The sequence below is a fragment of the Lethenteron reissneri genome, chromosome 30 (assembly GCF_015708825.2).
Source record: "Lethenteron reissneri isolate LAM-NWPU_2019-01 chromosome 30, ASM1570882v1, whole genome shotgun sequence".
Classification (NCBI taxonomy): Eukaryota; Metazoa; Chordata; class Hyperoartia; order Petromyzontiformes; family Petromyzontidae; genus Lethenteron; species Lethenteron reissneri.
In genome coordinates this window covers 15,368,614-15,389,112 of record NC_083808.1, presented here as the reverse complement: position 1 = coordinate 15,389,112, position 20,499 = coordinate 15,368,614, and the positions used below count along the sequence as shown (strand labels likewise).

Here is a 20,499-nt window from a genome sequence, read left to right as displayed (position 1 = left end):
GTTGCCTCAGGCATCGGGCTCGTGTCAGTGCTCTGAGGGATCGCCGCGTTGTGGGCCGCCGCTGCAGAGCGAGCCGAGAATGGCCGCTGCAGCTAATTCAAACCGGGTTGACGAGACACCGGATACTGAGCCCGGGTTGTTGGGTTTGTCACGGGGGCGTTTGGTGCGGTTGCAAATAGACGATCCGTCGCTTACCAGGATGAGGCTACGGGCCTCTCGCTCCAAACAGTCGGATGATCGGCCATTTCTCCGACTCATTGACGACCTCCTGGTCAGATGGGATGTCGTCTTACAGAAATTTTGTATAGTGGTGCCGCTGTGTTTACGAGGGAAACTCATTTCCGACACGCACGCGTGGTTGATGCACTTGGGGGAGAAAAAAAACGCTTTTACTTTAAGTATGATTTTTATTGGCCGGGGTTGCAGAATGACGTTCATTTGTACGTTAAAGCTTGTCACGAGTGTGCACGGCGGAAGGCGCCAGCCGAGCCATGTCGGGTACCATTAACAAAATTATGGCCCTTGATATTTTGGGACCATTCCCCGTTACCCCGCGGGGTCACAAATACTTGCTCGTGGGGGTCGAATACTTAACTCGGTGGCCTATGGCATGGCCGTTAGTGGACCAATCAGCGGGATCAATTGTGGAGGCCTTTCTGCAGGGTTACGTTTTCGATAAAGGGGCCCCGGAGCACCTGCTTACAGACCAGGGAAATTTTTTTTCGTCCCGCCTTTTGAAGGAGGTGTGTGACGCATTGGGTACGAGAAAAATCGGACATCCCCATACCACCCGCAAACCGACGGGATGGTCGAGCGTCTTCATCGAACATTGACATCTATGTTGTGCCAGCAGGTTAATTTGGCTCAGACGGATTGGGATGTACATGTCCCGGCGGCTTTGGCCACTTATAGATTGGCCCCACACGCTTCTACAGGATATTCACCCTTTTATCTGATGTATGGGCGTGAACCAGAAGCCTTAAGAGGAAGTCGCCAGTGGTGGCTGTCCCCATGCGCGAGTCATTGGATCGGTTGAACGAGGCCAGGGAGGCCTCGCTGCAGAATACGGAACTAAGGCAGGCAGCTAATGAGCGTCTGCCTGGGGGGCAGCCTCCACGGGAACCATGGCAAGTGGGGGACAAGGCTTGGTTACATTGTCCGATGGTGCCGGTAGGCATGTCACCAAAGTTCCACCGGCCCTGGCAGGGGCCCGTTGAGATTGTGGAAGTTCGTCGGGATCAAAGTGTAAGGATTCGCTACGGTCGACGGTTGTGGCACATTCACCCGTCACGGTTGAAAAGATATGTTGTGCCATATGATGCGTCATCTCCAATCCCGGAACGGCCTGTATTGGATGTGTCCGACGAGTGTCCTGTGGGGCGATGGGAAGATGCGCCTCAGCGGTTTACCCCCCGTGTGCCTGCAGGAACACCATCTTTGAAGCGACGGACACGCCTGGACGCACAAGGCCGTGGGTGGCTCTCGTCAAGAGTTGGACAGGGGGATGGAGATGGATGCACGGTTCGGGCAGAACGCTGCCCTGTGGCCACGGACGGGGATGCCCTAGCCCCTGTTCCATTGAGTCGGGGAGACGGACCGGCCGCGGGAACACGTTCATGACGATTAACTTTTACTTAAATTCCTGGGACTCGGGGTTGTATATATATTGTGCATCTGTTGAACTTTTCGTGTACTGTGGGTTTCGCGTTTCGCGTTGTTTTAGCCGGGACGGTTAGTTTTTTTTCACAGGGGGGGGGGGGGGTGATGTAGGGCTTGAGTATAGCGTGCCACGTATCCCCCGCCTATGTTGCTATGCAAGCAAGCACAGTACAGTGGGGTGATGTGAAGTAATGGTTGTTGTTGTGACTTTAGGCAAAATGGGTCGTTAAGGGTTGAAACAGGTGTCAGGGTAGCCGGGAGGACACAGGCCAGTGATTGGCTGGAAAGGTAATTGGGCATTAGCTGGCATCGCTCCGGCGGCGAAAACAAGGCCACGTGACACGGGGGGCCAGGGGGCGAGCGATAAGCGGGGGGGTAGAGATAATTAGGGAGATTAATTGGTGTGGGGATATAAGCCAGAGCGCAACGGAGAGAAGGGAGTCCTGTACGAGTTGGTGTCGTGGATGGAGCTGCAGTAACGGTGCCCGCAGAGTCGCAGAGCAAGTGATAGTAGAGTAAAGCGTAGAGACAGTGTTAGTAGAGTAAAGCACGGAGAGACAGTGGTAGTGAGAACGCAGTGAGCAACCAGGGTAGCCATGCATCGGAAGAATGCAGAGTAGGAGAAACCGTAGAGACGACAAGCGTAGCGATAGTGAGGTAGAGGGCACGGAGAGACGCGGAGCGGTGGCGCAGCAGAGAGATGCGGAGCGGAGTGAGGCCGCGCCGAGACGCGGAGCGGTGGCGCGGCGAAGGTGGACTCTAAGAGGAAAATAAAGAGGAGAGAAAGACAACCCTTGTATGAGTCCTACACAAGTATAGAATTATATAGACCATTAAACACAACATATTTACCTTTTAGCTGAGAAACGAAGGGAGCTGCAACAGTTGCATGATGGTGAGCACACTGAATTTGCGTTACAGAAGTCACCAATTCAATTACATCCCCGGCTCTATCCACCCAGTGGTATCTGTGTTCAGAATGGTTTACCGTTCCGAAAGTCAGTTGTTAAAATAATTTTTTACTTTCCAGCAACCACTTGAATAATACAGTAAAAAACAGTTACCGGTTTTGCTGCAAATATAGAATTATATAGACCATTATACACAAAATATTTACCTTTTAGCTGAAATACGAAGGGAGCTGCCACAGTTGCATGATGGTGAGCACACTGAATTTGCGTTACAGAAGTTGTTGGGGCCGCTGGTCCCCGGAGTCCCTCCCTGCTCCGTGCCTATGGCAGGGGCTCCGCCGTGCGCCGACCCCTCGCTGCTCTGCGAGCAGCTGCTGCCGTCGCTGGGCTCATCGCCCGACGGCTCCCCTCCCTGGTCCGTCCCTCCGCGAGCTCGTGTGAGAGGCATAGCTCGCCGCACGCCCTCGTTCACCTGCAGACGCTGCGTTGTCCCTCCACGGATCACGCGCTATTAAACGGGGGTCGGGGGCGAACGACGCTGCCCTCACACTGCGCGAGTCCCGGCGGCGACAGACGGATCGGGGACCTGCGGACGCACCGACCCCTTCACCCACACTACGAGCGCACACACCTGCACACACGCGACACCCACTCGTGCGCCGCTCTACGCAGCGCTCACTCACGTGGTGAACCACAGTGTACACACGCGCACCCACACGCTCACACTGCACGACAATATCACGCGAGACCACGCTTCGCTATTAATGATTTATTATCTGATACCTGGTAATTTACTGTTAAATCAGTGAGTCGACGAGGCTGACCTACGCTGATACCTTTATACCTATTCCCGATTTATCTGCTATGATTCTAATTCACCTACTTACTTCCTGCTGGATGCCTACGGCGGTTCATTGATCCCGTGCTCGCAGCGTACCTCGATGCGTCTCACGGACGATCGGGTCGCTGGACTGGAGAGCGTCCTGTCGCCTGGCGCTGGAGAGAGGAGAGCGATTTCCCCTCTGCGCTCCTCTATTTATCCTCCCTACCTCAAAGGGGATGCTGCGCTGAACAATGGGCTCGTGCACCCCAAGCCCGCGCACTGCGGTTCCCGGGCGCTGTTGATATGCTAATCAGTGAGCGACGTTGGCGGCGTACATCCTAATTACTCCCTTACCCTTCCTAACAATGGGGCCTGCGCGCTCAAGCGCAATTATCCCAACCCTCCATGACTATGCGCAACAGCCCCTGTGACCCCGCTATTCATGCTGTCCCGTGCCTCCCCTGCTTGCCCCGTCGACCCGTGGGAGTCTGTGTGGGGGGAAATGCGCCTCAACCGCGGTGGCCGAATGCCCCACGCCGCGACCACACCATATTAAGGCCGGCCGCAGCGCCGCGGTGCCACGTAGCACGGGGGAGGTCATCCAATTCCCTGATCGCCGGAAACCGTGAGAATTAATCCCGATAAGGGTCTCTCGGATAAAAACCGGTCGGCCAGGCGACCTCCCCTCGGAGCTCTATGGGGGGGGGGGGGGGGGGGAATGAGTGCGGGTGTGTTCATGTGAGGTGAGGTGAGGGGGACGCGGGGTCGGCTCCGTTGCTTGGTGGTGGCGAGGTCGGGGATTTGGTGCCTGCCGAACGGCTTCGTGGCGGCGGCATCACATAGCCCCCCGAGGTGCCAGTCCCCGTCCCGGGTTGACTGGAGCACCTCGCTTGGGCCGCGCCCACGAGGAAACGTTGCGGGGTCCGGGGGATCCGTCCGGACCTGGTGGCTGGCCTCGGGGCGGGTGGTTCCGTCCTCTGTAGCTCCTGCGGCGGTCTCCTCCTCCACTCCAGCGGCTCTCCCCGTCCCCCGGCACCTGTGGGCTGGGGCACAAACTCAGCAGCGGAAGGGTTTAGTGGCCGTCGTCCGCGCCGTCTCCGGACTGGATCGGGGCGTCTCGGGGACCAGGCGGGGCCCATGTAGTGTGCGAGGCCCCCCAACACGAGGGGTGCGGGTACTCCGGGATTTTGGGGCTTTCGGGTGACGGAGTCCTCTCTCGCCGGGGCCGCTTTCCATGGTTTTAAGCGGCGGACATTGACCACCGTCTCTCGACCCCTCTCCCCGCCGTAAATTAGTACCGTCCAGGGGGATATCTGCCGCACCACGGTCCAGGGTCCCCGCCAGTAGGTCGTCAGTTTCTCCACCTGCCCGGCCCCGACGCGAGGGGTGTGTAGCCACACCTTAGCGCCTGTCAGGAATAAGGGGGGTTCCATGCGGGGTCGGGTGCCCTGTTCCTGCCGCCGATGCGCGGCTTCCCCTTGCGGGTATGCTCGGCCTCGGGCTTCTCGCAGGGTCTCCAACAGGTGTTCCACGGGGCGGCTTCCCTCCTCCGGCTGGGGGGAAGGGACGCCGAATAGCAGATCTGCGGGTAAACGAGACTCACGGCCGAACATCATTAAAAACGGGGTTTGTCCCGTCGACGTGTGTACGGTGGTGGCGTAGGCGAAAAGGGCGTAGGGGAGGTGTTCGTCCCAATCCCGTTTATTTGCGGCCGCCATACGTTTGAGTTTCCCCGCTAGGGTCTGATTCATGCGCTCTACCATACCGTTCGCTTGGGGGTGATACGCTGTGGTTCGGTCCTTCTGGATTCCGAATTCTCGGCACAGTGCCTGGAACAGCTCGGCCTCGAACTCGCTACCCTGGTCGGTGAGGACTCGTTCCGGGATCCCGTGCTTGAGTACGTAATGTTCTACGAATGCCCGGGCCACCACCAAGGCCGTTTTATCAGGGATGGCCACTGCCACGGGGTAGCGGGTGAAATACTCTACTGCGAATAGAATATACCGGTTGCCTCGATGGGATCGTGGGAATGGCCCCTGTAGATCGATCCCGACCAGCTGATTCGTGCGGCTGACGCGGAACGGCCTTAGGGGTACCTGGTATCGTGCCGGTTTCGGCCCGCACTGCTGACAGGCGCGGCAGCCCTGTACCCAGGCCGCCACGTCTTGTGCCAATTTGGGCCAGAGATACTGGCGACGCAGGGTCTCTCGAGTGCGTCGTTCCCCATCGTGGCCCCCGAGTGGGTGGTCATGCACCAGCCGTAGCAGCTGGGGTCGCACCTGGGCAGGAACACAGATGCACCCCGGCTGGCCGGCCTCGGTTAACTCCCGTACCACTCCGTTCTGCACACACAACCGGGCATACAAACCGCTCCAGGGTCCTGGTAGGGCGCTCTTTTCCTCCCGCAGTGCCGCCTCCACGGCCGCCAGATCCGGATCTCGCTGCTGGGTCTGTCTCAGCTGCTCGTCGTTCAGGCCCGGGAAGGCGCAGCCGACGTCCTCCTGGATCCGTCCGATCGGGTCCCGAGCCGCGGGTCCCGCGCTTGCCGGGCGGTCGACGGGATCCTCGGTGCCACCTGTGAGGGTCTCTGTGGCGCACACTGCACTCTCTCTCGCTGGGGGGGGGTCAGTGGCCGCGGCCTCTCGGGGGTCCGTTGCCTGCCGGCAGCGTCCCCCCGTGAAACAGGGGCAGGCCTCCTCCGCCCTTGTCTCGTCGTACACCGTGGGCCGCCTCGACAAGGCGTCCGCGTTTGCATGCGTCCGGCCAGCCCGATACTCGATTTGCAGGTTGTACTCCTGCAACTGCGCCAAACAACGGGCCATCTGCCCCCGCGGCTCCTTGAATGTAAGAAGGAACTGAAGAGCATAATGGTCAGTGCGTACGCGACATCTCCTGCCGTACAAATACGGCCGGAACTGCTTACATGCGAAAATCACGGCGTACAACTCTTGGCGGGTCACGCAATAGTTCAGCTCGGCCCCACTCAAGGTCCGGCTGGCGTACGCGATGACTCGTTCCGTCCCATCCTGTACCTGTGACAACACCGCGCCCAGCCCGCTGCTGCAGGCGTCGGTGTCCAAAATAAAATCGGTGGTAAAATCGGGGAAAGCGAGGGTGGGGGCGTGGGTGAGGTGGTCTTTGAGAGTGGTGAAGGCCGTCTGGCAGGCCCCCGTCCACTGATAGGGGTGCTTAGGGGAAGTGAGTTGGGTGAGGGGGCGTGCAATCTCGCTGAATCCCTTTACAAATCGACGATAATAGGTGGCGAGCCCCAAAAATGATCTGATCTCCGTCAGATTCCTTGGCCGTGGCCACTCCACTACGGCGCGTACCTTCTCCAGATCGGTACGCACGCCTGCCTCGCTGACGCGATGCCCGAGGTATCCCACCTCGCGTTGTGCGATGTAACACTTACGTGGCTTGAGCTTGAGATGAGCCGCTCGCAGTCGCTGGAACACCTCTCGTAGCCTGGACCAATGCTCAGACAAAGATCTACTGAACACGATCACATCGTCCAAGTAAATCAGGCACTGTTCCCATTGCAAACCCCGCATCACCAACTCCATCAGCCGCTGGAACGTCGCGGGTGCATTGGTGAGTCCGAACGGGAGTACTCGAAACTCGAATAGTCCCATCGGGGTGGTGAATGCGGTTTTTGGCCGATCCTCCTCCGCCATCTCCACCTGCCAGTACCCGGACGCGAGATCGAGGGTGGAAAAATATCGCGCTCCGGTGAGGCTGTCAAAAGTGTCGTCGATGCGGGGTATGGGGAAGGCGTCGCCGAGCGTGACTGCGTTCAGTTTACGATAATCGACGCAGAACCGGGTTGACCCATCCTTTTTCGTTACTAGTACCACCGGGGCTGACCAGGGGCTCGCCGAGGGCTGAATTATGTTATCGCGAAGCATGTCCCCAACCGCCTCTTTGATCTGGGTGCGTTCGGGTGCGCCCACTCGGTATGCAGGGAGTTTGATGGGTCGGGCTGCACCGGTGTCAATTTGGTGCTTAACAAGGTCGGTCCGACCCACGTCCGAGTCGTGTTCGCTGAACACGTCGGCATACTCCCGCAGTAACTCGCGCAGCCGATCGGCCTCTCCCTTAGGTAAATCCGCCCATGGTACATGTAACGCGTCGAGCAGGGGAACGACTTCGGCTCGGGGAGTCAGGCCGACTCGCCAGGCCAGGTCCTGGTCACCCTCAGGACGACCGGTGTCCTCAGCCCAGAGTGCGAACACCGAGTCGTTAGAGTGGCGTGCGTGCAGGGGGTGTACGGTGGCTACCGGGGTGCGCCGTCGCAGTATCGCTGGGGAACTGTGGGGGTTAAACATCCGCATAAACAATCGGTCCCCATCTGCGTTTACCAACGTGGCGGATCCCACTATCCCATACCGTTTTGCCAACTCCGGGTGAGGAGTTAGCATTACCTCCCCTGATGGTCGGAGCGCGGGGTCGGTGGGGGATGTTGCCACCGGCACCAGCATCTCGGTGAGCGGCCCGATGGTGACTGCCATCGCCAGGATAGCGGCCACAGGTGTGAAGCGGGGGCGCGTCGGTTCTCGTCCCAGGAACGGTATCCGCTCGCCGTTGCTCTCCACGGTGGCGCATCGCTGGCGGGGTTGCACGTTGAGTCCCAGCCGTTCTAAGAGGTCGGTACCTGCGATACACTCGTGACACAACGCACTCGACACGTAGAACTCCTGGGTGCACCCCTGGCTGCCTATGCGGACCTCTAAGGTGGCTCTCCCCAGCAGCCCCATTCCGGCTCCGCTCGCCGTGTGCAGCGCGCGGTCCGGTGCCTGCAGGTGACGCACGTCGACCCCGATCGTGCTGCAGTGCGCTGCGCTCACGAGCGAGGCCACCGCCCCCGTGTCCAGCAGGATTCGGGTACGCACTCCGTTTACCTCCCCTTCCACCAGCGACGTGGCCCCCGTGATCCCCGCCACCAGCTCCCGCAGCCAGTCGCCAGGAGTCACCGTTTCTGTGGGCGTTGTTGCTGGAACCTGTGTGGAGATCACTCGCTCGCCATTATTCTCATTATCGTCTATTTGTATCGGGACCGCGTCGATTGCACCCCTAGTTGGTCCGCTTTCTAGGGGGCGTTGGAGTTTAACCCCCGCGTCTGCCTAGCTCGGGTGATTTCAGGACAGTCTCTCACTAGATGCCCTCGGCGGTCGCACATATAACATGCCCGGGGAGGGGGGGCGGCTCCGTAGCGGGTCCCCTGTCCGCTCCCTCTCCCTCCCCCAATACGCAGTTGTCCCACATCGGACTCTAATTGGGCTACTCTCCCGGCCAGCCCCCCTACGGTCGAGCGTAGTTCCCCCATCTCAGACTGGAGGGTCTTCATATTTTTATTCGCTTCCTCGCGTACCTGGGTTACCCTCTCACCTACGTGGGTTACCCTCTCCCCTACTTGGGTTACCTTACCGTCCATTCGGTCTACTCGGCCAGCAATATCTCCCATGCCGGTCTGTAACCCAGCTACCCAACCCGGGGTTGTCTCGCGGGGTTTCTGGGCCTCTCTTGCCCGTCTCCCCATGGGGCTGGCGGGCTCATCCTCATCCTCCTCCTCGTCAGGGATCAGGCTCGCCACGGTGTACTCCTGTCCCGACCCTCGGAGCTGCGCGCGTTCGCTGGAGAGCTCCTCACACTCCAGCGCTTGCTCGACTAGGGTATCGAAAGGGAGGCCTGCGCTACTCTTTTTGGGCTGCCACCACGCGGTGCGAGCTAGGTACCTGAGTAGCTTGTCTGCAGCTAGCGCGTCAATGACCTCCTTCGAGAACTCTGGACGGGCGATCCGGGTTAGTGATCGCACGTCCTCAGCGTAGTCTCGGAAGTCCTCGCCAGTTTGGCGTCGGCGCGCCTCTAAGGCGGTCTTCGCCCGTATCGCGTTGCGCGTGCCGAAACGCAGGTCTAATCTACGCATTAGTTCTTCTAGTTGGGTTTGCGCGCTTTCGGGTAGTGCCTCTACAAAGTCGGCTGCCCGCCCGTCTAAGTTTAACGTAAGATGTCGCAACGCCTGCGCGTCCGACCAGCCATTAAGCTCTTTAGCCCCTATGATATTACGGGAAAACGCTTTCCATGTAGGGGTCCCCTGGCCGGTGAACACATGCCTTACCTTTGCGTGGAGTAGCGCGCCACCTTCCCGTGAAGATGTGAGGGTTCGTCCCACTTCTGGCACCAAGTTGTTGGGGCCGCTGGTCCCCGGAGTCCCTCCCTGCTCCGTGCCTATGGCAGGGGCTCCGCCGTGCGCCGACCCCTCGCTGCTCTGCGAGCAGCTGCTGCCGTCGCTGGGCTCATCGCCCGACGGCTCCCCTCCCTGGTCCGTCCCTCCGCGAGCTCGTGTGAGAGGCATAGCTCGCCGCACGCCCTCGTTCACCTGCAGACGCTGCGTTGTCCCTCCACGGATCACGCGCTATTAAACGGGGGTCGGGGGCGAACGACGCTGCCCTCACACTGCGCGAGTCCCGGCGGCGACAGACGGATCGGGGACCTGCGGACGCACCGACCCCTTCACCCACACTACGAGCGCACACACCTGCACACACGCGACACCCACTCGTGCGCCGCTCTACGCAGCGCTCACTCACGTGGTGAACCACAGTGTACACACGCGCACCCACACGCTCACACTGCACGACAATATCACGTGAGACCACGCTTCGCTATTAATGATTTATTATCTGATACCTGGTAATTTACTGTTAAATCAGTGAGTCGACGAGGCTGACCTACGCTGATACCTTTATACCTATTCCCGATTTATCTGCTATGATTCTAATTCACCTACTTACTTCCTGCTGGATGCCCACGGCGGTTCGTTGATCCCGTGCTCGCAGCGTACCTCGATGCGTCTCACGGACGATCGGGTCGCTGGACTGGAGAGCGTCCTGTCGCCTGGCGCTGGAGAGAAGAGAGCGATTTCCCCTCTGCGCTCCTCTATTTATCCTCCCTACCTCAAAGGGGATGCTGCGCTGAACAATGGGCTCGTGCACCCCAAGCCCGCGCACTGCGGTTCCCGGGCGCTGTTGATATGCTAATCAGTGAGCGACGTTGGCGGCGTACATCCTAATTACTTCCTAACAATGGGGCCTGCGCGCTCAAGCGCAATTATCCCAACCCTCCATGACTATGCGCAACAGCCCCTGTGACCCCGCTATTCATGCTGTCCCGTGCCTCCCCTGCTTGCCCCGTCGACCCGTGGGAGTGTGTGTGGGGGGAAATGCGCCTCAACCGCGGTGGCCGAATGCCCCACGCCGCGACCACACCATATTAAGGCCGGCCGCAGCGCCGCGGTGCCACGTAGCACGGGGGAGGTCATCCAATTCCCTGATCGCCGGAAACCGTGAGAATTAATCCCGATAAGGGTCTCTCGGATAAAAACCGGTCGGCCAGGCGACCTCCCCTCGGAGCTCTATGGGGGGGGGGGGGGGAAATGAGTGCGGGTGTGTTCATGTGAGGTGAGGTGAGGGGGACGCGGGGTCGGCTCCGTTGCTTGGTGGTGGCGAGGTCGGGGATTTGGTGCCTGCCGAACGGCTTCGTGGCGGCGGCATCACAAAGTCACCAATTCAATTACATCCCCGGCTTTATCCACCCAGCGGTATCGGTGTTCAGAATGATTTACCGTTTCGAAAGTCAGGAACCAGTGGGATGCGAGTAATTAATGCACTAAATGTATAAACTGCACCGTGGCAGGCCTCAAGGTAAATAAAAGGTAAAGATGTAGCCCTGCAATTACATGCTTACTGCACTGCTAGTGGACAAGAGAAAGCTCTACAGCAGTGCTTTTCAATCTTTTGATTTCACGGCACATTTCTGAACCTGCTCGATTTTAGTGGAACACTGAACCAAAAACTATACAGTATTTCATTCAGCAGTGGATTGACGAAGGTAATGTGTGTGCACTCGTCTCTTTATCAAGTGATATGCCGCTATGGATGGGATTTCTGCATCATGGAAATGTGACATTTGTACAATTGTGTGTGTGGTTCTCCCCTCAACCACCATGTGTTCCCAAGCCCCCATCGCAACTCAATTAGGACCAGAGATGCTTAATGCTTGGATTTAATTACTCACCCGGTGCACCTGGCTCAGCCAATTCTCTAAGATTGGGGAGTTGTGTGTTTTGCGTGTGCCAGTCAATGCGTATGTGTCTGTCTGTGTGTTTAATTTGAATTTTTTTGAAAAACTACACAAACTCTTTGGTTATTTTGGTAAAGTCACGTAGAAAATAAAATAAAATACTAATAGAATACGACCTGTCAATTGTAAGAAGGAATGCGAAAAAACAAACATAAGAAACTTATAAATATAATGCAATACAACACAGCTATTCGGCTAACACAACAGTCAACACCTCACCTGGTTGATTACGTTCTTCCAAATAATGACAAACAGAAAGACAGTGACTTAAATAGAGAGAGGGGGAGGGGTTGGGGCAGAGAGAGGGGGGGGATTGGTGTAAGAGCCATAAGAGAGAAAGTGCATGTATTATTTCTGCGTATACATTTTGATGTACATCTGTCATACATTTGTTGACAGACTGGACATATTTGACTTGGAATATTCCAACTGGTTAGAACCCCCCTGTGGTTAGACGCTCCATTGATTGAACCCATGACGTAACTTCCGGTCTGACTGTATAAACGGGAAATTAGGAGAAGAGCCAGACGGGGAGCGAGTGGACAGTCTTTGGCCGTGCGACAACGTGATACAGTACGTGGACATGCGAAGATATAGCTTTGGAAATCGTTCGTTTTTGTGCAACTAAGAAATAAAGAAACAGTTTGATTTAAGACACGTCATACACGCGTCAGACTTATTGCTCCCCAAGGTTAAAACATAGCCTTTTTTTTGTACGAGAAAGCTGCGCCTACAAAAGTCTGTACTCGCGTGGAAGAAAGCCGTGCAAGAAAGAAGTGAGAATGCTCTTCACGTCCCACCAACAAGGCAATAAGTCTGCGTCTAAGAAGTAGGTACCATTACGTTTGTATGAGAGAAGATTGTTAGCAATTGTGAAAGATAAGCAAACATTAATGAGCTACTGAAGCCTGTTAACTACATAAACAGAACTGTGAGCTGTATTTGCTTTGCCAAGCCAAGACGGTGCATATTTAGGAACGGATCTGCAAAGGTTATGTCTTTGAATAACTCTGAGAGTTTTGAAACATTTGGCAATACGTTGTGCACTGAGGAAACAAGATTGCGGACGACATTGCAAAATCAGCTACAGTACAAGGCAGCACAAAGCCGCGAAGTTACGCGTGAACACGGCAAGCAGGAAATCACGTTGTTGGCGGGAAAGCGGCGGTGCAGGCAACTAGCCAGGGCGCCTATGGCCATATAGAGTCAGAAAAGCCCATGGAAATATGGATCCCAAGCATCTGAAGATACAAGTGAAGATAAGAAAGATGAAGATGATGTTGATTCAGGTGACAATATCATTATCAGTTCCACGGAGCAAAAACACAAGTAAACATTGACCCATAACTGGAAATGACTCAATAGTTTCTTCCAAAAGCTCCACAATGTTGGCACGTGGACGAGAAGAAGCAGAACACACAGCTCTGTTAGCCAAGGTAACATCTTTAAAGAAGAAACAAGAAATCGAGTTTGAAGCAGTACAGCTGATGACAAAGTTGAAAACTCAAAAGGAGCAGTTGGATCAGAGACTGCTATTGCAGCATCCAGTGCTAAGCTAAAGGTGTTTGGAGAATATGTGGACTCTTTGGATGGCAGGCATGAGTATTTCAAGACCAAGACATGATCCAGAAGAACATCAGGACTGGACAAAGAGTACGGAGACCAGAGCATTTGAGAAAACCCAGCCGGCTAATGCTGTAGGAGCATATGAGGAATCTAAATCAGCTCTTTCAACAGGTAGAGAGGCTGGTACAAGTACAGCATTCCACAGACCTGACCCAAGTCAACACCACCAGATGCCTGAAAGGAATGAATTAGATCTTTATCAAGTGATGCAGCATCAGAACGAGATTGGAGATGCTTGTAAAACAGCAAAATTTGTATCACCTTCCTCAGAGACATTCCTGTGTTCAAAGGTGATCCACTTGTCTACAAGTCCTTCATCAGAGCTTTTGTGCACACCATTGACCGTAAGACGGAGAGTAGCCAAGACAAGTTTTATTACCTGGAACAATTCACCAGTGGAGAACCACAAAATCTTGTGCGCAGTTGTGAACATATGAGTCCAATCAGAGGCTAGCAGGAAGCCAGGAAGCTACTTCAGAAGCAATATGGTGATGAGCTGAAGATAGCCAGTGCCTATATGGCGAAAGCTTGGCAGTGGCCTCAGATCAAAAATGAAGATGGAAAAGCGTTGCAGACGTATGCCTTATTCTTGATTGGATGTCGGAACACCATGGTAGATATTGAGTACATGGATGAAATGGATAATCCCACGAACATGCAAATGTGGTCATCTCAAAGCTTCCATATAAGATGAGAGAGACGTGGAGAGGGAAGGCCTTTATTGTTCAAGAACGACAAGGAAGAAGAGCCAGGTTTACAGACTTGGTGGACTTCGTCGACAAGCAAGTCAAGTTGCAATGGATCTGCTGTTTGGAGACATGCAGGATACCAACAGAGGTATTGCAGGAAAGGGAAAAGATAAGACTGCAGAGATAAAGACCCACCAAAAGAGTGGTCTTAAAGGAAGCATTTTGCAATAAGCGTCATACCTTCTGAAGAGGGGAAAGCACAAGACTCACCTCAGAAAAATTGTCGAGACAAGCCTGCTAATGCCTTCCAGAAGTCCTGCTTGTTCTGTGAGAAGAATCACACACTGGATTCTTGCATTAAGATCAGAGAACAGCCACAGAAAGACAGAATTTAGTTTCTGAAGAAAATATGACTTAGCTTTGGATGTCTTTATATAAGGGCACTTTAGCTAGGAGTGTAAGAAAAAAATGACATGTCAAGAGTGCAACTTGAAGCATCCAAACATGCTGCACGTCATTATAGAAAAGTGTCACCTCTAAAAGGAATGAAGATGGCAACACTGAAGAGAAGACAGCCTCAAGTGCTATTGTGTCCCTTAAGCATGAAACTTGTGGCTACACCGGGGCTGGAGATGGAGAATGTATTCTCGCCATTGTTTCAGTGAAGATCAAATCTAAAAGGTGAGAAGAGTGTGGAGACATATACACTAATGGATCCAGGAAGTTAAGCGACGTTTTCTACGGAAACCTTGAGGAAACAACTCAACGTCAGAGGTAGGAAGACTGAAATCCTTCTCTGAAGCATGGGTCAGGAGAAGTCCGTACACAGTTATATCTTGGCAGACCTGGAAATGAGTGGACTTGAAGAGGGAGATTATATTGGTCTGCCAAAAGTTTTCACCCACAGTGACATTCCAGTGAAGAAAGAAAACATACCACTACAGCATGATGTTGATAGATGGTCCAATCTAAGAGAAGTGCCCCTCCCATGCATTGAGGCAGAGATAGGCCTGCTGATAGGAACTAATGCACACAAAGCAATGGAACCATGGAAGGTGATAAATAGTGAAGGTGGTGGACCCTATGCAATCAAGATCACTCTTGGCTGTGTAGTGAATGGACCTATGAGAACAGGAGATACCAATGGAAAATGGCAAAGTTTCACAGCAAACCGTATCTCCATCTCAAACATTGAAGAACTGCTAGTCCAACAATACAACACAGACTTCTCAGAATGCAGTTGTGAAGACAAACCAGAGATGTCACAAGAAGACCATCAATTCATGTGATCTGTGACAAGGTCAGCAGAGCTGGTCGATGGGCACTATACCATTGGTTTGCCATTGGGAAGTGAGAATATGAAAATGTCGAACAAGCGCTGTGTTGCAAAGCATCGCATCATCAGTCTCAAGAGAAAGCTTAACAAGAGTCCAGATTTCCATGAGGACTACAACAGCTCATGAGATATCATTGCAAAGGGCTTTGCTGTGAAAGTGCCTAAAAAGCAGCTGGAACGAGAAGATGGAAGAGTCGTGCAGTTTACTGCTAGACAGCCAGTTTAGATTTATTTTTATAATCATATCCATATTCCCAGTCTGTTACTCCCAGCTTCACACACTACCATCACCATTACCACATGGTGTCTTCAGCTTGCGCAATTTACCCCCCCCCCTCCCCCCCGGCAGCACAACAAAAGGCTGCTTAATCTTAGCCTACTTATCTACTTCCGCCCCTGGCATCACAAAGCTTTAGTTTGAACTCCGTACGTTGCGCCCACCCCATTTCCTCACATCGCCTACACACTCACCATGGCCCGTCCCCTCCCTCCATCCCCCGCGACTATATAATTCCTCACCACAGCCATCTCTTAGACACACATAAGCGGTTGTGCTTTCGCTACGTTGTCCCCACCTGAAGGACTCTTGTGTTGCACCCGAAACGTGATTTAATTTAGTTTTAATTTATTTTATTAGATTTTTTACCTACGTGACTTTACCGAAAAAACCAAAGAGTATGAATCCTTGCAGTCACGAAAGCTAAAAAAAGAAGTGTGGTATATTCCCCATCATGGGGTGTACCACCCGAAGAAGAAGAAGATCCGTGTAGTCTTCGACTGCACTGCAACATACCAAGGTAATCTCATTGAATGAGCAGTTACTCCAAAGACCCAACCTCGCCAACACTCTCATTGGTGTGTTGACAAGATTTAGAGAAGAACCTTGGGCTATGGTGGCGGACATCGAGTGGTGGCCTAATGGCGACCTGAGTCAAGCCACAGAGGAGTACAGAATGACTGTGCACCTGTTTGGAGCCACGTCATCACCCAGCTGTGCATTTTACACACTAAGGAGAATAGCTGAAGATGGAAGAACCGAGTCGGCACCAGAGGCGGTTGACACAGTATGCCGAAACTTCTACATCGACGACAGCTTGAAGCCTGTGTCATCTGAAGCCCATGCTGTCACTCTGTCAAGAGATCTCCGAACTTCGTGTTCTAGTGGGGGATTCCACTTGACAAAGTGGGTAAGCAACAGCAGAGTTGTCATATCACAGAAGAAGAAAGAGCTATAAAGATGCTCGGACAAGAACATCAAGTGTTGCTCAAGGAGTTTACCTTTTGGACGGATAGCACTACAGTGGCAAACAGGATCACTACAATCTGTGAGGCCACAGAACCAACCCATTGGAGGTATATAAATACCTTAGTGAACCCAGAGGATCATGCTTCAAAAGGTTTGAAAGCTGTAAACTTCATCAAAAGTGAAGAATGAATTCAGGGACCCAAATTTCTGTGGAAGGCTCCAAGTAAATGGCCAGAACGACCAATTCAAAAGAGTCAAAGCTCAGATGATGATGATCAAGAAGTCGGTAACAGTCAATCTCATCAGTATCAAAGAGAACTCTAACACAGTGAACAGACTTGTCAATCACTACTCAAGTTGGCATCATCTGAAGAGAGCAGTGGCATTGTTTTTCTGACTGAAAGAGATTCTGCTGCACTTGAGGAATGAAAGAAAAGAGTATTGAGCAACAATCAGTCAGGCTGAAAGTAACCCTGAGAGGCAAAAGATACATCTCAAGCAGTGCATGCAGAAACTCAAAGTAACACAGGAAAATGAACCGCTTACAGTAGAAAATTTGACTCCGGCTGAGATCGACCTAATCTGCTTCAGCCAGAAGAATTATTAAGACCATGTCAGACTCCAACGGTTCAGTCTGTCACGTGTGTTAAAACGACGTTCAGCACCTATTACAAAGCTCTGTCTGTTACAAGAAGCAGCATGAAAGTATACGGTTAAGATCAAGAGAAGGCTCAAGAAAGCCATTAAGTGGCAGAAATACAATACATTTTTATAAGTACAGTTTATTATTTATAGTTTTGTGGCTCTTAAGGTTACATTTAAGAGTAATTGGTATGCTCCCTGTCTAGCCAATTAGGGGCTGGTAATGTAAGAGCCATAAGACAGAAAGTGAATGTATTACTTCTGCGTATACATTTGATGTACATCTGTCATACATTTGTTGACAGACTGGGGATATTTGACTTGGAATATTCCAACTGTTTAGAACCCCCCCAGTGGTTAGACACACCGTTGGTTGAACCCATGACGTCACTTCTGGTCTGACATTATAAATGGGAAGTTAGGAGAAGAACCAGGTGGGGAGCGAGTGGACACAGTATTTGACCGTGCAACAACGTGATAAAGTACGTGGACAGGCGAAGATATAGCCTTGGAAATCGCTTGTTGTGCAACTAAGAAATAAAGAAACAGTTTTACTTAAGACATTCTAGATTTGAAGCTTTCGTGACTGCAAGGATTCGTACTCTTAGTTCTTTCAGTAAAGTCATGTAGGTAAAAAATGAAATAAAAATTAATACAAATTGATGCAGCAAATCTGGCTGTGACGGTCCCACCTGATGACGGAGACTTGTGTTGCCTCCGAAACGTCGTGATTTTTATTTTATTTGATTAATTTTGATTTCATTTTTTACCTACGTGACTTTACCGAAAGAACTAAGAGTATTATTTAAGACACATCAAACACACGTCAGACGTATTGCTCCCCAAGGTTAATAAGTAGCTTATTTTTTGGTACAAGAAAGCTGCGCCTACAATTGGGGTAGAGGACAATGAGAGATCCATCTTCTTGGTTCTTTCGGTAAAGTCACGTAGAAGGGAAATAATAAAATAATAAAAATAAAACTATTAAATAATTCTCACGACGTTTCGGCCACAATGCAAGCAGCCGTCCTCAGGTGAAGAACAGGTCTGTCGGGAGACAGCGTCTGAATGAAACACCCCAGGCTTGGAGCGTATATTTAAGCTGGGTTGGAGGGGGAAGAGCGCCTTGACAAAAGAATTTGCATATCAAGAGGAATTTAGCATATTTATGGGAAATGCAGATATGGGATTAGTACTACTTGTGAAATGCGTAGGAGGTGGGCGGGGTTTTTTCAAAGTCATTATGCCCGTGCATTATGCAGTATGCAGGATTAGCAGCATCAAAGGGAGGGGATAGGGGTAGCATTAATAAAGGGAAGGAATGTTAATAATATGTAGCTGCAGTAAATAAACCACCACATAAAAAACTAAAGTATAAACTACATATTCTTGGTTCTTTCGGTAAAGTCACGTAGAAGGGAAGTAATAAAATAATAAAAATAAAACATAATCAAATAAAATAATTCTCACGACGTTTCGGCTACAACGCAAGCAGCCGTCTTCAGGTGAAGAATGAGACACTGCCAAGCTAGGAGCTTATATATAAGCTGGGTTGGAGGTGGAAGAAGAGCGCCTTAACAAAAATAATGTGCATATCAAGAGGAATTTAGCATATTCATGGGAAATGCGTAGGAGGTGGGTGGGGGGGTTTCAAAGTCATATTATGCCCATGCATTATGCAGGATCAGCAGCACCAAGGGAGGGTGCAGGGAGTAGCATTAACAAAGGAAAGGAATGTTAATAGTATGTAGCTGCAGTTACTAAACAACCACTAGAAAACTAAAGTATGAACTACATAAAAAACTAAAGTATAAACTGCATAGCAGCATCAGTATACTTACTATACTCTACAATAAGCTGAGTTACTAACAGCAAGTAATACATTACAATTCTACGTCGTAAAAATTATATAATATGCTTCCATCTAAACTTTATTCTCTTACATCACACGAGCATACACTGTACTATATACTGCCATAGATAAACCCAACATTAAATTATATACTGTATTGCTATAAACCACCTTATACATTTTAATATAACACTATGTATTATTCTACCCACCCTAATGTGTATCACACTGCTATATGTTTACTATACAATTACGATACTATATATTACTTTGTACATTGTATTAAGCATATAAATGTTATACTATTTGTTATTATACACTGTACCATTGACCGTCGTGTCAATGGGTGAGTCGTGGGGGGAAAACTTGCAGCGGAACAAAGAATCCATTCCCTGCGGAGAATACAATGCCAGTGAGTGGAACGCGGTCTGAAAGTCACTGTAAACGTGAACACAATCAGTTAAGATCCGAAATGGTTTATTACGTCCTTCCAATGATTGCTAAGCCAGAATCCATCTTCTCGGTTGAAATTGTCTCTGTGTTTGTATATGTGGATCGCCTCATGAACGAATCTCTCATGATAGCCAGATGGCTTGCAGAGAACCTCTGTCTTGGAGAAGTCAATGTCATGTGAGCCCACTGAGTTGTAACAGTGATCTGCCACGGCTGAGGTGTTTGTCCTACCGTGTTTCAGGTCTGCTTTATGTTCACGGATGCGGTCCAAGACATGTCGTTTGGTTTCCCCAATGTAACTGCTACCACAGAGGCAACTTAGTTTGTAGACGCCAGGGTACTGTATGTCTGGAACCACATCTTTTACAGACGGGACCAGATCACGGATTTTATGTACTGTGTTGAATCGGACCTGGATCTTGTGTTTAATCAGGATTTTGGAGATCTTTTTTGTGACCCCAGCAATGTAGGGTAAGGTGATGGTCTTGAAAGGCTCCTCAACAGGATCCTTCTTGATGGTTGGAGTGATGGCTTTGCGGATTGTGTAGTCGGAGTAACCATTAGCCTTAAGAGCTTGGCGTACGTGTTTGAGTTCACTGGAAATGTGTTCATGGTCGGAGATGCATTGGGCTCTATGGTATAGAGTCTTATTGAGGGAATTCTTCTGGGATGGATGGTGGTGGGAATCCGGTTTTAGGTAAGCATCCGTATGGGTGGCTTTCCTGTAGACAGAGTGGCTCATTGAACCATCAGGTCTCCTTTTAATTAGGACATCCAAAAAGGGTAGCTTGCCATCTTTATCGACTTCCATGGTGAATCTGATGGCTGGGTGTATGGAATTGATGTGGTCGAGAAATTGGTCTAGAGGAGGCCGGCCATGTGGCCAGATGACAAAAGTGTCGTCTACGTACCTCTTCCTTAAGGTCGGGCGTAGAGTGGCAGTCTGGATGGCGTCAGTCTCAAATTTCTCCATGAAGATGTTGGCTACAACCGGAGATAGGGGGGAGCCCATTGGGGTGCCCTCAGTTTGCTTGTAGAAAGTTCCATTCCAGTAGAAGTGTGAAACAGACAAGCAAGGAAAAATTTAGAGAGAGAAATACGAAGTTTGACAACAAATTTAGTA

At 51.6% G+C, this 20,499-nt stretch overlaps 1 protein-coding gene across 1 annotated transcript in view; it reads left to right on the top strand.

The window, feature by feature from the left end:
* The window catches only part of LOC133349576 (complement C3-like), a 320,240-nt gene that overhangs the window by 78,284 nt on the left and 221,457 nt on the right, over positions 1–20,499 (top strand).